Consider the following 17,929-nt stretch of genomic DNA (forward strand, 5'->3'; position numbering starts at 1 on the left):
TCAAAACCTCTCATATGGATCATGGTCTTAGGTCGTAGCTATGGGCAATGCAACCGCAATGAATAGCGCTTACCTCTTATCTTGCTATTGTAGCTGCCTCTCGTAACGCGATCCGGTGCGGCGCCATCTCAGTTAGTGTTTGTTTTCATAACCGCATCATGATCACGTGATCGTGACGCCGCGTATGGACTACAAATTTATCCCAGGCTCACCTGGGAATTGTAGTTGGTGTTCGTGTGAAATCTACTTCAATCACCAGTGATGCCGGGATTTGTAGTGCAAAGACACCTTACCTGTTTTGTATACATTATCTAACGATACAGCTCTGGTCCCCACTTCCCCCGATTATAAAAACAAACACTAACCAAGATGAGGTAACCTGATTTAGCTAAAACTTCCAAACGGCTTTCTTTCCCTGAGAATCTCACACCTTGTTCATTCCCACCAATAGGAGAGGATTTCGCATTGGCATGTTAATCAGAAGGGGAGGAGATTTCCTCTTCTGCCCTAAGCAAGAAACAATGGGTTCTTGAACTGAACAGGAATGCTAATTCGGGTGTGACTGACGACAGCTGCTCTGGCAGGAAGGCAAGCAATGTGACCCTCTGACTCAGCCCAGCTTTGGAGGCGGGCCAGACTGAAAATGTGGATTGAAGTGAAGTAAATGTATGTTTTAGAAAAATGCTTATAGCCAATTGTACTGAACTGACAAAAATATGAAACTTATAGGTTGTTAAAATGAAAAATGTGCTCACAGTTTAAAACTAATTTGGAATCTGTGCGATGTTCTGAGACTGAACCCCAGAAATTATTCATATTGTAGCCATTGTGTTTATGTTAGGAACATGAAAAATTACAGGAATATGCCCAGATGGGATGTGTATGCATGTATAAAAATTGGTGCAAAACTAATATTGAGAAACCCACCAAAAGTGCAAAAAGGTTGTCATTTATGAACTAAAGCTTGCAGGAAAATGAGAGTTGAACAGAAATGTACCTTAAGCAATATGTCATGTAATTATGTATTATTAACAACTTGTGCATCTTGGAAATATATTTTTAATAGATTTAAAATAGATTTCCTAAGTAAAAGCAAAGGGGAGGGATTTCCGTTGGGCCATGACTCATGATGACACACTGCTCCTTTCAAAAATCAGGAGAGGGGAAATCCTCTGACCTATCAGATCCTTAGAGGGTTGGGCATAGATAATCAGCCTCCCCACCCACTTTGGAAATTGATAAATAGGGACTGTTGAGGACCCAGAGACACACACTTTCCACTCATCAACTGATGGTGAAGCACCCTGCAGGAAGATCCAGGCTCCAGACATAGATCCAGAAAACAGACTCTAGAACTTTGAAGCAGAAAGGCCCAACCCAAAAGCTGAACTCTTCTCAGCTGGCCTTCAGAATCTTAAGCAAACCTGATTTTAACCCCTAAACTTCCAAGGGGCACCACAAAATCCAACAGGCTGGCTGAGCTGTTTGGCTATTCTAGCTAAGAACCTTGTGCTAGAACCAAGATCCAGACCCACAGAGCAGAGCAGTACCCAGAACCAACCCGTCAGATCCAATCCCAAGAGGCCGCGCAGACCAGAGTGCCTTGCTGAGAGCAGAACCCAGTGCCTGAGACCTGCCCGGTGGCGAGAGAATCCCAGCCAAACCTTTGACCAGCTCTTTTGACGAGTCCATTCCATTCCAAAGCTATAGGAGTGAGTATTTCATCTAGAACTGTCCATAGTCATCTCTTAGTTTAAAGTAATCCTATTCAATCCATTTCAACCTATCCAGAACTGCATTATAGAATCTTGTGTCCATCCTGAATTCTTCTCATTATATTGTCTGCGATAATTGTAGCGATAATCATCTGTGCGCTGATATTTCCTGAAGAAAGTCAAGTGTCCTGGCGCACAGCAATCAGAGCAGAAGGCGCCCTGGTCTGGTGTTTGTTCCGTTGGGTATCTTGTACTTTCATAGCCCCTTAGTATAAGTCTATCTTGGTTCTAAATCTTTAAAGAGCATCTTTAATTTTTCAAATCCTGACTCTGTTTCTGAAAAATCTACCTTCACAAAAACCTCTGTAACTTTTGAACTGCACGTCCTACAAACGAAATTTATGTCATTTTGAAGCTAACATCATCAGCTTGCAAACGAACCCAATTCCTTATAGTTTTCCCGTAATCGCATTTCCCGCACGTGGAAAAGTTGCCGCGATTTCGCATTTGGCTAAATTTCACCACATGTAAAAATAGCTATTTCTTGATTTCAATTTCTGAATTTCGTTTTCCATCTGCTAATCATTCTACAATCATTGCTAGGGTTGACATGAACCTATCCAAAGCAACTTTCACTAGTGCTGAATCTCCTTTAGCGAATTAAAATCATTTTTAGCATTTTTCCGATTCAATTCAAACCTCATTTAAAAGCGATTGACCTGTTTTAAAATCATACCTGTTCTCTCTAAACTCGCGGGGGGAATTGGGATTGAACTGCATTGTTGATTGAATTCCTGAAACCTGTGTGCCCTCATTCCACCTCTTCATTTTGCATGCTGGGGGGAGTGAGTAGCAACAGGGCAAAGAGTGATCTAATTGTCTTTTGATTGAAGTCATATCAAGTTTTATTTCTGTGTTGCATTTCTTCCTACCATTGCAATCTCTTGAACCCATACAAAGTATTCTCTGCTAGATTATTCTTCCTATTCCAACTCCTAATTCATTAAAGAGATTGTTGATATTGTAATATTACCCATTGCTGATCATTGTTCATATTCATAAGTGTGATATTCAGATATTGTTCATATTCATAAAAGTGTGATATATATATATATTGTTCAATTCTTCAAATAAATCTTTTAATTTGCAGAACAAACCGGTTCAGTGAGACCGGGGGAATTCAAGGAGAGGGGCGTTATAGAAGGTTACATCATCCAGAATTAAATGAACCTTGACATAAAAATATATAAATAAGGGTTTCCATTGGGCATCCCGTACTAGGCGTTGACTTAGTTGGAGTGCTGGATTGAAATCACTTACAGATTGGGGGCTAGTGGCCGGGATTTCTGGATCAGAACTACCACTTGTGCAGTTTAATACAGTGTGCTAACTGACAGGATACATAAATCCTGTTGGGCTACTGCGCTGTGTTACGCTGTAAAAGCACCCCGCAAAAGGGAACGCTCTAAGGAAACGATCTGATCTGTTTTGCAAACATAAAATAAAAAACTTCTGTAAATCAGGAAGGAAATCAATATTTCCAAAATGGCGACATTGGTAGCTAGAGAACAGCTTTTACATAAGTCATTTGTGAGAGGTGAGTGGACTGAGCAGGACCAGAATGTGTGGTTGCAGGCAATCACACAACAGATCACTGCAACAGGGTTAGATATCTGGAGAGTTCAGGGTCCCTTACATGTGGCCCTGAGTGAACTATATATGGATCCTAAGGCCAAGGATGAGCAAAATAAGATTGCCAAGATAGCGGCATATTTATATTTATCTATGGGAGCCATACAGGACAAATATGCTGAAGGCCAAGATCTGGCAAGTAGGCAACTGATGGCATTAGAAAAGTCCCAATCTGATCTGCACTCTTCTGAGCAGAGGCTGCAGAGGAGCCAGGAGTCAGAAAATGAAAGCAGGCAGTATATAGTTAAAATAAAAGAGGATATGGGTATCCTGCAACAGGAAAAGGCAGACCAGGATACCAGAATTCTGGCCTCGCAGAAGGAGTACCAAGAAGGTTTGGACTCTCTACTGCAGAGCCAGAAAAAGCTGGAGCAACAACTGGACTTCAACAGGGCATGCGCAGAGCAGGTAGTCACCCTGCAAAAACACCTAGATAGAGAGAAGGCATAGAGCAGCAAATTAATTCTGAAAGGCCTGGACACCCAGGCAGAGTTTGATGAAGAGCGCCAGAAAGATGGTGCCTTTCAAACACAGAGGGATGGCCTGGCGGCACAGAGGCAGGCTCTTGCTCAGGAAAGGGACACCTTAGGCCAGGAAGTCTGTCACTTAAAAGGGAAACTGGAACAAAATCACCTGGCCCTCCAGGGACTGGGTGACCTCCAAAAAGAGCATAATAGATTATAAGAGCACACCAGGAGGGTGGAAGATGCTCTGGCAAGAAAGGAGCAGGCCAGTAGGGACGCAACTCAGGAGGTAACCCTCCTGCAGCAAAGACTGGCCCAGTACTCAAAGACAAACCAGGAAGCACAGAGAGAAAATGAGGTTCTCTGTGAGAATAATGACAAGCTCCACAGGCAGGTAGCCATGCAAGAGAGACTGATAGAGACTAGTAAGGCCTTGATTGAGGAACAGAAAGCTCTGGTTCTTGCATGGCAACAGGGAGCAGGGGCTGATAGAGATGAGGATCGCTGGGAAAGGGAAACACCTGAGCATAACCTCAGGATCCCTAGTGCCAGAGGCCTTCATCTCTCCCAGTCCCTGGACTCTGCCACACCCATGTCCACTGGCGCACATGAGCCCAGGGCCACGTGGATGGCAGATTACTATCCAGTCAGAAGTATGGGTCTCATAGGCCAGTACCTCCCAGGAATGGATGGGCGGGCACCTGGGTATGGGTACCCAAGAACTGTGAAGTTTAGTGGGGAACCCCATGAGAGTAGGCCCACTAAGGGCATCCTAAAAACCTCTGCCCAGCTGGGACAGTGGGGGGGGGTACCCATCAAATCCTGGGTGCAAAGAGGAATCAGAAGACTCCTCTGAGCGCCCCAGGACACAGGAGACTAGGTCCCCACATTCTGCCAGCCATTCCCAGGCCCGCAGAATCCGGGAGAACCTGGAAGATCAGACGGGCACCTCTGATAGCAGTGTCACTGAATCAGAGGATGAATGGACCAGGGTTACCCAAACCAAGAAGGCCAATAAGGCAAAAAGGGCCTTGCTTAAGGACCCCTTAAAACAAATCAAGGCAATAAGGAGCGTTATCATGCCTTATCATAAGAACTCCAAATATTCGGTTTGGGAGCACTTAGAGCTCTTCGAGGAGATGATGGAAACTTTCCATTTGAAAGACAGTAGTAGCTGCATTCAGTACGTGAAATGGACATTCTCACCTGAATACTCCAGTTTCTTTGCGGGGCTGGAGGACCAAAATCATTCAAGATAGTCCACATATAGGGCGGCCATCTTGAAGCATTTTTCTGTTCACAGAAATCCCCAAGAGGCTCGCAAGGCAGCCTACAACTTGCAATGTGGGGACGATCAGGCCCCACAAGAATTTGTGCAGGAACTAAAGCGTGCCTTTGCGCAGACTACCAGAAGGATGCGCACGGACAGCAGAGAATTTGTTAATACTTTTTTCCACGCTCTACCAAAGTACATCATGACCCAGCTAGTGAGAGATTTTCATGAGAAAAGATCACTAGACTGGGTCATTGAACAGGCCACCCGGATCTATGAGGTGCAAAAGCCCATAGACAACAAGAATACTCAAAAAAGCCCCAAAACAACCAACCTCCCTGCTGCTGCTAAGGTGACAGAGGTAAAGGTTGCCCCCATTTTAGATTTGGAGATGGGGAGGGCCTAAAAACTTGCCTGCACAACAGAATAATCCTAAACCCAGAAGGACCTCGGGCCAGTCACAGACAGGGAGCCAAGTAGGTAGTCCCACTAATGGGATCCCTCCCTCCCCTGACTATGTAAGTCCCCTCTACAAGGGGAACAGACCCATCCTGGGTTATGTGTGGACTCCTCCAGCCCAAGGGGGGGGGGTCCAACCAAGCACAACCTAACCCAGGGAACTTCCCCCAGGAGGGCAGAAACTCCCCAAATCCTGGACAGAACTTCTTCCCCAGGTATCCACAAAACTTTCTTTATTTTATTTTTTTTAACTTTTATTTTTAGTTGGCAGAGGCATAAAGCATATACATACATCAGAGCAGTCAAGGCATTAGGTACATGCATGAGTGAATACAGGGGTATACAGAAACAATAGAACGACAGCGGGGGGATAACATATCACGGGCAACAAGTTCCTGAGCACTTCAAGGAGGAGGTTGGGGAGAATCGTCTACTGTGGAAGTATCATCTAAGCCATTCAAGTAGCTGTTAAAGGCGGACCATATGTTTTTGGGGTGGGAGCGAGCTGGGATCATTTCAAGAAACTCTTCTTCACAGTTTCGGGACCATGTGAGCAGATTTAACCATTTCTTGAATGAAGGGGGGGTGGGACTTTTCCAGTTCTGTAAAACACATTTTTTAGCCACTATACAACCAATGTTCAGGAACTTAGCCATGCTCTAAGCCCCCTCAGTCTGCCATATCCCAAACAGAACTCTCAATGGGTCAGTGTCAACCGCAGAGTCAGCGATTTCAGATAGTGTTTCCAATACCCTACCCCAGAATGCAGTCAGGCCCAGGCAGTTCCAGAACATGTGCAAATGGTCAGCTCCCACTGCGCCGCAGCGAGGGCAAGGTCGTGGGTCAGCACACGCAAAGCTGGAGATCCTGCGCAGGGTGTAGTACAGCCTGTTTAATAACTTATACTGTATGGTTCGATAGCGGAAGTTTAAGGAAACCGTATTTTTATGAGAACACATCTTCTCCCATAGGTGGTCAGTGAGCTCCAACTCCAGCTCAGATGCCCAGTCGTCTCGGGCCTTGGAGGGTCGGGGGGGCAGTGGTCAGTAAGACCTTGTACAGTGAAGAAACCACCCCACGAGCGCCACCCCAGTTGGCGATGTAGGCAATCCCAAGGGAGTCCGGGGGTTCATTGGGGAAGTCAGGCCATGCATCTCTGAAGGCGGCACAGAGTCTAGAGAACTGCAAGGTTTCCAGTGCAGAGCCCGAGTGACCTGGCCTCCACGTTTGTGGCGTTATAAACTGTCCTTCAGGGTAGAAGTCAGTTAGGGCGTGATATCCCAGGTCATCCCAGTGTCATGCCAGTGCTGTGTCGACTGTGGGTTCCAGCCTGGGAAATCGCCAGGCGGGGAGCCATTTGTAGTATGGGCGTTGTTCGGTGCAGGTCTCGAATATCCGGCCCCAGGCCTGCACCGTGGCATGGAACGGGTCGATGGGTGAATCAGGTTCGTACTGCTGGTGTAGAATTAAAGACATAATGTTGGTGCCCGTTGCTGCCAGTGTTTCCAGCTTGACATGGGGACGAGGTGGGGTCCCAGGATACCAATAAGAGGCAAACTGCTCCTTTGCTGCGATCCAGTACCGTAGCATATCGGGGTCGGTGAATCCCCCTCTATCAAAGGCGAGTGTCATGTCTGACCATTTTTTACACACAGCGCCAGAGTGCCATAGGAATTGGGCATACAGCTTGTGTAAGTTAGTGAAGTATCTCTTTCCGGGCCAGATAGGGACATTGCTAAATATGTACAGTAATTTGGGGAGCAAAATCATCTTCACCAATGATAGCCTCCCGGCTAGTGAAAGTGGAAGGGTGCGCCAGCGCGCTATCTTGGCTTCGGCTTGCTCTGCCGCAGCCAGGTAGTTGTCTGCCAATAACGTGTCTTTGGTCAGGGACACCTGGACTCCCAGATATTTGATCCCATCAGGGGACCAGCAGAGCAGGTACTCAGTGGCAGGTTGTAGCGTGGAGCTGGTGAGGGGGAAGATTTCAGATTTAGTATAGTTTATAGTGAACCCAGAATGTGTGCCTATACAGGTAATAATGCACAAGATTGGGTCAGGTTGAACAGCCGGGTCTCTTATAAACAACAATATGTCGTCAGCATAGAACGAAATAATTTCAGGGGAGTCTTTCAGCCGTATACCTTTAAGTGAGTGTCGCTACCTTACATAGTCCACCATGGGCTCTATTGCCAGGGTGAACAGAATCGGCGAGAACGGGCAGCCCTGCCGGTACCTCTCAAAAGGGGGATCAAGCCCGACGTCTGGGAGTTGACAGGGACCCTGGCCAACGGGGAGGTGTACAGTAACTTAATGTATGCAATCATGTAGGCCCTATGCCCATGGTATCCAACACAAGCCACATGCATTTCCAGGACACCATGTCGAATGCCTTCTGGGCATCTAGTGTGACTGCGACTGCACTCGCCCCCTGGTCAATACATGACATAACATTGAGCAACCTTCTAATGTTATGGGATGTGGACCTCCCAGGCACGAAGCCTGATTGGTCATCATGGACCATATATGACATGACCGGGAGGAAGCGATTGGCAATCACTTTAGCAAAAATGTTAGTGTCCAAATTCATTAACGAGAGGGGCCTGTATGATCCACACTCATCATTGGGCTTACCGGGTTTAAGTAAAACCGTTATAATGGCCGCACGTAGTGTTGAGGGAAGGGACCCTAGCGGGAGTGACTCATTCCATACTTCAAGTAGTTTGGGGGCTAGAATGGCCACGTGCTCTTGGTAAAATTCTGCAGTCATCCCGTCGGGGCCCGGTGCCTTACCCTTAGGGATCTTAGATATGGCCTCAACTATTTCATCTAGTTGGAAGGGGGAGTCCATTTGGTCTCTGGTTGTGGGGGAGATACAAGTTGTGGGAATCTGCTCGAGGAGGTCTCACATAGAGGATTCGCTGTGTTCGGGGGGCCGAGAATATAGTTCTGAATAGAAGCCGTGAAGATTTCCAGGATCTGCTGATCGGACCGCCGAGCTGTACCCTGGCTGTCCTTAACGCAAGTGATCTGAGTTTGGCCCCACTCACCCCTAGCCAAGGCAGCCAGTGTTTTCCCGGGCCTATCACCCTCCCCATATTTCCGCGCAGCCTGTGGGCAGCTGAAGTATTGCACCTACCTAGTGGCTTGCTCATTAAAGAATTGGAGTTCGTTGCCAATTTGGAGAAGAGTGACAGGGTCAACTGACGACGGGTGAGCCCTCTCTAGTTCGCGCAGTTGGTTTTGGAGCGGCCAAGGGCTGCTATTATAGTCTTAAGGACTCCTGCCTCCCTGGATATAGACATTCCCCTAATAAAGGCTTTGAAAGCATCCTATCGGACTCCCAGGGAGGTGGACTGGTGTGTATTGAGCTCAAAATAGCACTGAATGTCGGCAAGAATGTCCGCCTTGAATACTATGTCGTGTAGTGCAGAAGACTTGAACCTCCAAGTATTGATGGTGGGGGGAGGTACTCCCAGTTCCAGGGACATCAAGATCAGTGAATGGTCCAACAGGGAGGAAGCCAGAATGTGTGTTTCCACCACTCTCCCCAGCATTGCGCTTGACAGAACGAGCATGCCAATTCTGGACGAGCTATCGTGCACTGAGGAGTAGTGAGTGTACTCGCGTGTTTGTGGATGTAGTACTCGCCATGCATCTTGGATGTCGAGTGTTGTACTGTGTGCTAGGAGTCTACGGGCCGTGCCGGATAGTGGTCTGGGAGCTGTGCCTGTTCTGTCCAGTGTAATGTCTAAAATGAAGTTCATATCGCCACCAGATAATATGCACCCCCACATAGCCCAGTAATATAGATACCACCTGGTCGACAAAGTCAGGGGAGTCCACATTAGGGCCATAGGTGTTCACTAACAAATATTCTCTGTTAGCTATTGTGCAGTACAATATAATATATCTTCCCTCTGGGTCTATATAGCTCTTGTGGAGTAAATACTTAATTGATTTATGAATCATCGTCAGTACCCCTCTGGCTCGGGTCAAGTAGGAGGTGGAATAGCTGTGGGGACCCCATGATGGTGCCATACACCTGGTCAGGGGGCCCGTGGAATGTGTTTCCTGTAACAGTAGTATTTTGCATCCATGTCTATTGGCGTAGGACATGATTATGCGCCTTGATGTAATAACTTAAGCCCAGGATGTTCCAGGACATCACTGTAGTAGGCATTTTAAGAGTCTAAGGAATATTCTAAGCCCCAGGCGTTCCAGCACATCGCTGTTTTAGGCATTCTAAGAGTCTATGGAACATCCCACCACTGTCGTCGTGGTGTACAACTGGGACGGAGCAGGCTCCTAAGTGGGTGCCCCGATGTTGTGTGGTCTGCCTGTCTGCCTCTGCCTTTTACAATAACGTTTCCCCAATCCCCAACATTACCTCCCCCCTCCCTCACTGCCCACCCCCAACTTGCAGTGTAGATCCCCCCACCCCAAGCGCAGGTGCCACCAAATAAGCCGACACTCCCTGATAAGTAGAGGTCAGAGGGCAAAATCCAACTGGGATGTGTCCCTACCAAGGCCCAACAGGGGCCAACCAGCAGTAACACCCAACAAAACATAAGCATTGCAATTGCAGTGAGGTGTGGTGTTGCTGTGTGGTCGGCCGTTTGAACATCATGTAGGACAGCGAGCACTGTCAGAGACAGGTTTCTGCAGTAAGCGGATCCAATGTTAGGCCCCAGAGCCAACAGGCCATTGGAATCATGATGACACTGAAGAGGTGGCTAGGGCTCATGGCCAGCTCCACACCCTGGGAGGGAGATGGAGAACTATGTCCATATTACGAGGGCTGAGCCAGAGCCCGGGTGCATGTGGATGGGGCTGAGTTTGCTGAGTTAACAGTGCATTATTGCCATCAACACATTCAGATTCAAGTATTACTAGATGGGTTAGGCCACGTTAGGCTAAAGTACACTTGGTCAATCATCGTTGGCACGGTCGCCAGCTGGACCATGAAGTGGAATGTGCGCCTCAATTAATTTCACCGCCTCGTCAGGAACAGTAAAGAAGTACAGTTTGCCATTATGAATAATTTTGAATCGTGCCGGGAACAGGATGGCATACGGGACACTACGTTCCCTAAGCAATTTCTTGACCCCGAGGAATTGATGTCTCTCCTGTTGCACCACTATTGAAAAGTCTGGGAAGGTCCTGATGGCGTTGGCCTCGAGGCGTAGGTCTCCCTTTTCACGCGACAGGCGGAGGATGAGGTCTCTGTCCTGGTAATTTAGAATCCTGGCGATGATGGGCCTTGGGATGTCGCTCGGTTTGGGACGTGGTGACAAAGCTCGATGGTCACGTTCAACTGTGAAGTACGGCGAGAGGGCCGGGTTGCCGAGCAGGTCTTTGAGTAAGGTTTCAACGGCATCTTCCATACGCCCCTTCAGGGCGTTTTCAGGTACCCCAATAATACGCAGCTTGTTTCTGCGAGAGCGCGATTCCAAGTCGTCGCATTTTGCTTTCACACTCTTCATGTTGCGTGACAAGGAGGCAAATGTTTTCTGCAGCACCTGAATATCATCTTAATTCGTAGATATCCTGCTTTCAGCATCAGTGATTCTGGTCACCTCCTGATCCACTTGTGATTTTAGGGAAGCCACATTGGCATTGATGTCATCCAACTTCTCATGGAAGGAGGCAAAGTTTTTGGCCATGGATTCCATAAGTGTAGTCAAGGCGGGGGCAGTTGCACATGGATGAGGGACAGCCTCAGGTTCCTCCTGCAGGGATGAAGTGTGACCTGCGTCTGCCCTCGGGACAGTCTTAGTAAATGCGTCCATGTTTCCCCCCTTAGAGGCCCCTCGAGACCTGTTGGACATTGCTGGTATAGGCCTGGGTGAGGCGGGGGCCCACAGTCACAGCGAGTGGGGAAGGGCGGGTGGCCAAGAGATCGAGGTATTGGAGGGTAGTCGGCACTACACTTGTGTCGTCGGCGCGAACAGACTATGACAGCAGTGAAGGCAGGAAGGCTGCAGCCGGATATCGAGCATTGGCCCACTCAAAGGGCTAAAGGGGGAAGTCGCCGATCTACGAAGGCGAGTAGCCACCTGGCAAACTGTCATAAGGGTTGTTTAATTGCAGGCCATCTGCATCAAGATTGGGGTAGGGTAGGGTGCAGCCCGGGGCCCTCGTGGTAGGGGCTGGAAAGGTGTCCAGTGCCAGTAGCACGAGTTCCTGCGCACCCGCTACCCAGAGTAGGCAGACAGGATATGGCGACCCAAACAAGTGTGGGACAGAAAGTTCCAGGGTTCCAAGTGGCACCGAGGCGGAGGATTAAAGGCCAGTACGGGGGGCACCACAGTGTCCAAAGCTTGGGCCCCACCCCCGCTCCTCACCTGAATGATATGTCGGTCGCTTTCAGTACAGCAGGGCCCTCAGGGGGGGGCAGGGCAAAGGTTTCCAGGGTTCCATGCGGCAGTACAGCGGAGGCACCGCAATGTCCAAAGTGTGGGCCCCTCCCCCGCTCCTCACCTGGATGATAGGGGCCACAGCTCGCGAGGGGGCAACCAGGCTCCAGCCCAGCAAACCCGTGCCTATTAAGAGCGAGTGATCTGGTGCTGGCTGTGAGGGAGGGGGCTGGGGCCCGCTCCAGCGCAGGCCCCTGCGGTGGACCCGGCCGCACAACGGTGCGCTCTAAAGGGGGGCCGCCGCATTTGATGGTGTAGTCCTGCCCCTAGTAGCCGGTTGCAGACACTGCAGCGGGGGCCCTCATGAGGTGGTAGGGCACTCGGATACCGCACCTCGCGCTCAACCGCCATCCGCAGGCAAGAGGAGCCGGAGAAGATGAGGCGGGAGCCGGATGCGTGCCAAGGTCCCTGCCGGTTGACAGACAGCTGGCGCCAAAATCCTGTTAGCGGGTTTCCAGAATCCGATTCGAGTCGGGTTTTTTAAGGTGCAGGCAGGAGGGATAGAGCAACTCCTCAGCAAGATGTGGGGTGTCAGGAATGAGGGAAACTGCAGCTGCAGATGGATATTGGCCGGAGCCACACAGAGCTCAAAAGCTAAGCAGCCATCTTCGGCTGCTCCACAGCGCCACCCCATCCACAAAACTTTCAACCCCAAAATCATCCATCATTCTTTCCCCAATTTCCTGAGCCCAGACAACCTAATCCGGGAGAGGGGAGGCCAAGGGTGGAGGGGTACCCAAATCTTCCCAACCAGGGGTATTACCAGAGAAGGGATAGCTACCCTTCCCGGGATCAGCCCAGGGGAGAAAACAGAACCCTGTATCAGCCTGAGCGGGTTCCACAGCTAGAGCGCCAGGTCCAAAATATGCCACAGGATCTGGGTCGCATGCTGAGGGCTCAGCAGAATCCTCAGATGGGCATGCTGGCACAGAATGCCTCCAACTCTGGACCTGGTGCTCCAGAACAATGATGGGGGCAGCACCCCGACAACCCACCGGTTCCCAGGGAGGAGGCACAAGGGGAAGGGAGGTGTGAAGCCTTGGAGGAATCTTCCTTCCCCACTTGTAAAAAGCCCCTGGAAAACCAGAAACCGGAAACAAAATCTCCTGCCCCTGAAAGCCTGCCACCCAAGGAGCAGAGGGGAGGTAGGAGAAACAAAGGATCCAGACAGACCCATGTTGTGGAGGAGGTACAGATCTTCCAATTTGAAGTAGAGGGGTCCTCAGAGGATCCTGGGAAAAGGATCTTCTCCTTCAGAGATGGGGGAACTCCTCCCAAAGAAAAATGGGTCCCAAAGGATTCAAATCCAGACTGGGTAGATGTGGGGACTGAGCTATCACCACCATTCATCCAATCCCAGAACCAACAACATGAAAATCCCCTGGTTCAAACCCATCCTGGTGACTGCCTCCAAAAAGGGGGGGGCAGCCCAGAACCGGAACCAGGGGAACTCAAGACTTCTCCCATTTCGGGTTGCCACCTTTTTCTTTCAGATTCCCTAGACTCCCCACAGAATTCTGCCCAAATCTCTTCTCTCTCAATGTCCAAAACTAAAAAACTAGCCCACCAGTTGTCCAAAAATGTGCATTATCTGTGCCCCCTTGCGGTGAAGGAGGGAAGATTCTATGCCCCGGTACAGATACAGGGGCAGGGTACAATTTTGGCACTGGTGGACACTGGATCCCAAACTACCCTTCTGTCCAAAAAGGCCTTTGCTAAATTGAACTCAGGAAGGGGGGGAGAATTATCAAATTCCTCTCACCTCTCTTCCTGGACAACTTCAGAACTTTGACGGGAAGGAAATTCCCATCGAGGGGACTGCGGATTTGGACATTAAAATTGGGCAACACAAGGTGAAGCACCCGGTCATAGTTGTGACTCCAGAGGGCACCCCTTGTTTACTAGGGAATGACCTCCTGAGAAGGTTGTCACCCCTAATAGACTGTGTAAACAAGGTCCTCTGGACCCAGACTAGCCGACCAATAAAATTGAAACTGAGTGTCAACCATGTTAGTTTAAACGGCACATGCCACATGGTTGAACAAAAATCTAACCAAGTAGAATTTCACTTCCAGAACAACCAAATTCCAGACGTGACAGTAATAGCAGTAGGACAACAGACTGGTGAAGGGGGGTCCTCTCTATTTCTGAAAATCAACCTTCCTTCCAGTCTAAGGTATTCCACACTGGAAGAAAACACTCTGAAATTCTTTACCAATCCATAATCAGACATTCCCACTCCTATAGTCCAGAAAGATGAGAAATCAGCTCAGTGCCTGGCTGATATTCAGCAAATTGGAGAGCATTTGTTCATCCCTGTTCAGTTAAATGAAGGGAAGGACTCTGTTCTCACCCGAGTGTGTGTGAACAATGGTAAGAGCTTCATCAGCGAAGCCATGTTCCGCCAACTCCCAAAAGATCCAGCCATTCCCACATTTAGACTGATAGACAAATGGGAAATGGATCTGGAAGTACCCAATTCCAAACATCTCCTGCCAAGCAAGTGTATGCTCAAAATCTCCATAGGCAACAAGAGCATAGTTCATAATTGTTGGGTCATGCGAGACATCACTGCCGCCTTTTACTTAGGCGGTGACATTCTCAATTGCTTTGCCATTAGTTTGGACCTAATAAACTTCAAAGCTTGGTCCCGATAAGCGGATAATCCCATGGGCTTTGATGACCCAGAGAAAGCATTTAGGTCAGCTCAACTGCTGCCTTATGCAGTGGTAATTGAGATTGGAGAGGAAGTCACCATCCCCGAAAGGACCCGACAATTCTCCCTGGAAGTAAAAGTTAAAAGAGGACAGAAATGGAAAAACCCTGATGCTTATATTCATCTAAATGCTTCTCTCCAACAGCAAGGGTTAGGGGTAAACCCAACACCATTATTCAACACAGAACATGACACCATTCCAATAGGGGTGGATAACAGCGACTTAAAGAGTATCACTCCAGCCGCAGGCACCATTATTGGAATGGCGGTTGATGACCGACATTTTTCCATTGATTTAGGCAATGAACTGTTAGGACCAATCCCCAAGGACTGTTTTGACAGTGACAGTGATGACAACACAACACCAGACAGGATCTTTACCCAGCATGGGGGGAACTTCCTGGTGTACACTTCCTGCCCTTATGGTAAGGAAGATGTGACTTGTGACTTCAGGAGGGATGAGGTGATTTTCCAGGTCCATGAGGGCTGCCTTTCCCACCTGAAGCCACCAGTCCAAATCGGCACTCTGACCAGGGACTTCTCCACCCAGCTGGAGGAGGCCGCTGAGATACCAAAGCCAGAAGTTTTCCCGGCTTCAGGCAGATGGTTGAAGAGAGAGTCAACCTAGCTGATGCCTGTGAGACTCTGGGGCAGATGCAAAAGTTGAAACAAGTTTTCTTGGATTTTCAAGATCTCTTTGCGGTGGACTCATATGACTGTGGTCGCACCGACATCCACACAACAACAATTCCCACGGACCCTGGCATGACTCCAATGTTTGTGAAGCAATATCGCTTGCCTCTCGCATCAATGGAGTCCCTTACTGAAATAATTAAGAACCTTGAGTCCCGTGGGATAATCCGTCCAGTCCACAGCATCTTCAATAATCCGGTGCTGGGGATATTGAAGCCAAATGGCCAGTGGAGACTCTGCGCCGACCTTAGGGAGATCAACAAACGGGTCCATACTTCCCGATGGCCTCTTCCCTACATTGACCAAGGGCTGGCCCAGATTCAGGGGTCACAGGTATTCACTGCAATAGACCTGACCAATGGATACTGGACTGTACCTGTCAGTATGGAGGGCCAATACAAGCTGGCTTTTACCTTTGGGGGCCAGCAGTACACATGGACCCGGACTCCCTTCGGATACATCAACTCTGGCAATGTGTTCAACATTTTTCTGCATATGGCCATGCCCGACCTGGGTGAGAGGGGTAACCTGATCTATGTAGATGATGTTCTCATCAAAAGCTCAACTGTGGAGGAACACATAGTGGAGATCCGTTATGTTCTGAAACAGCTGAGGGCCGCCAGAGCAAAACTTTCCTTTTAAAAGGCACAGTGGTGTAGAACACATGTCAATTTCTTGGGGCATGAGATTACTCCTCAGGGTCTCTGTCCCCAGGAAAAGAAAGTGGAAGCCCTCTAGAAATTGAAAGACCCCACCACTCTGCGGGAACTAAGGTGCCTCCTTGGACTGACTAATTACAGCAGAAAGTTCATTGAGGGCTACGCTGAGACCACCAGACCCCTGATTCATCTCTTGAAGGGGGGGGGTCAAGTGGGAATGGGGTCCAGAACAAGCCGAGGCAGTAAGACAACTCAAAAGAAGCCTCTCACAAGCGCCTTGCCTAGCTTACCCTGTCAGAAACAAGGAATTCTTCTTGGAGACACGGTTCTCTAATTCATGCTTGACTGCAGTATTATACCAAAAGCATGACAAGGTCAATAAAGTAATTTCCTATGCGAGTAAAACCTTATTCTCTGTGGAGGAAAAAATCAACGACTGTGAGAAGGCACTCCTGGCAACGGTGTGGGCATTGAAGAATTACCGCCCGTTTATCCAAGGGAGACACATCATAGTGGAGACTCCACACCAGCCTCTGCAATATCTCCAAAGTGACAGAATCCGGGCCGGAAATGTGAGTAATTCCCAAATTACTTCCTGGATTCTGTCAATGCAAGGCTTTCCTGTGGAAGTCAGATATGGCTAAAACATGAAGAGTCCCCTCACGCAAGGTCTGGCTGACTTGCATGATTGTGCCAGAGAAAACTGTCTCGATGACGATAGTCTAAAAATCAAGGACAACATGGAGGCATACCTCAATTCCCCACACAAAGTCTTTGAAGTCTTTGAAGTGTGAGGGAATGCCCACTGTCTATGTGGATGGATGCTCTTACCATGTTGACAACAACGGGGAAAAAGAACTTGTGGCCGGCGTAGGGAATGCATGGTGAATGAGACCCCAGAACCCTCCGCTGGGTACAAGATTGGTCCCCGAAGTAGTCAAGTGGCAGAGTTGATGGCTGTGCATCAAGCCATCCTCACTGCTGTCCAACATCAACTACACAAACTGGTCATAGTCACTGATTTGGAACGGGTTTGTGGAGCACCCGGTTAACTGGAAAACCAGAGGCATGTTATGTGCTAATAACAAACCCTTGAAACATGGGAAGTTAATTCAAAATATTGATGATCTGGTCACCTCGAATGGGATGACCATCTACTGGAAAAAGATCAAGGGTCATTCCAAATAAGAGGGACCAGACAAAACTGGAAATGACTTAGCTGATCAGCTGGCCACAACCGGGGCCATCCAAGGGTATCTAATTGAGATAGAGTCCCTGTTGGGGGAAATCCAGGTCACTGCTATCACTAGGTCCCAGACAAATGATCACAATGATCTCTCAACCGCACAATGGAGTAAGGAGACCCCAGATGCTGATTTGATTATGGCTCAGAAAGGGTATCCAATAAATGGTAAGTTTTATCAACACCTTGGGGACCCTGAGAACTTTCCCCTGATGGATACCGATTACATAGGGAAAGAGGACCTCAGAGTGTTGATGAAATGTCCAAAAATGTTCCGAATCCAAGACGGTTTGTTGGTGAGGAAATCCCTAGCTGGCCATGATCAGTGGGTGGTTCCTACCTCATTCCGAAGCCTGATGTTAAGTCACGCCCATGATGCGGCCACAGCCGGTCGTAGGGGGTTTCGTACAACACTTGAAATCTTAAGAGAGGTTGCATACTGGCCACACATGGGGCAGGACCTCGACCAATACTTGAAGGGGTGTCTTGTGTGTGAAAAATTTCAGCCAACATCCCTCACACACTGTGCACCACTCCAAAAGAAGGGGATGACACTGCCATGGTCAGATTTGCAAGTAGATTTTATCGGGCCCGTG

The sequence above is a fragment of the Ambystoma mexicanum genome, chromosome 4q (genome assembly GCF_040938575.1).
Source record: "Ambystoma mexicanum isolate Mex_15411 chromosome 4q, UKY_AmexF1_1, whole genome shotgun sequence".
NCBI lineage: Eukaryota > Metazoa > Chordata > Amphibia > Caudata > Ambystomatidae > Ambystoma > Ambystoma mexicanum.